Below are 686 nucleotides of genomic sequence, written 5' to 3' on the forward strand. Positions count from 1 at the left end.
TCGGCGACCCAGAGCCGGAGGACAGCAGGGGGTACTGGGGCTCCAGCGAGAGGGCGGTACGAGGGTCCCACTGACGGCGACGGAGGCTCCAGCCCCCCCGCCCCCCGAGGCCCGCGCCCCGGAGCGTGCGTGGAGAAGGACCGTCGGGGACGGCGGGGGACCGCAGCGCGCCCCTGCTCGCTCTCGCGACCGTGTTTGGCCCTGCTGAGCCTCGCGGCTTGGCCTGGGTTTTCGGACCCCTGGGTGGGCTGCCGGAGCCGCTCGACCTCGCCCGGCGGAGATCTCACGGGCACGCGCCCGGCCCCCCTTCCCTCAAGGAGGCAAGTCCCAGTCGGCCCCGGGGTCGGGGAACGCAAAGGGGAAGAGGGACCCAAATCCGCCTGAACGCCGGAGGCCCCTGCCGCCGGGGCTCCGGCCCGCGAAGGGCCCTTCCCGTCGCGAAGGTGAGCGCCACATCGATCGGCGGGCGAGCGGGGGAGCGGGGAGCGGGGGAGCGGGCGAGCGGGGAGCGGGCCCCCCCTCCCTCCGGGGGGCGCCGACAGTCGGAGTTCGCATCCCGGCCACCGGGCCTGCGCGGCGGGTGCGAGGGGACGACGGGGTCCCCGGAGGCGAAGAGCCGGAAAAGGGGGGGGGCACGGAGGGCCGAGGGCCGCCCCACCTGCCAGCGTGCCCCATTCCCCCCTCGC

The sequence above is a fragment of the Eretmochelys imbricata genome, unplaced genomic scaffold, assembly GCF_965152235.1.
Source record: "Eretmochelys imbricata isolate rEreImb1 unplaced genomic scaffold, rEreImb1.hap1 Scaffold_36, whole genome shotgun sequence".
Lineage (NCBI taxonomy): Eukaryota > Metazoa > Chordata > Testudines > Cheloniidae > Eretmochelys > Eretmochelys imbricata.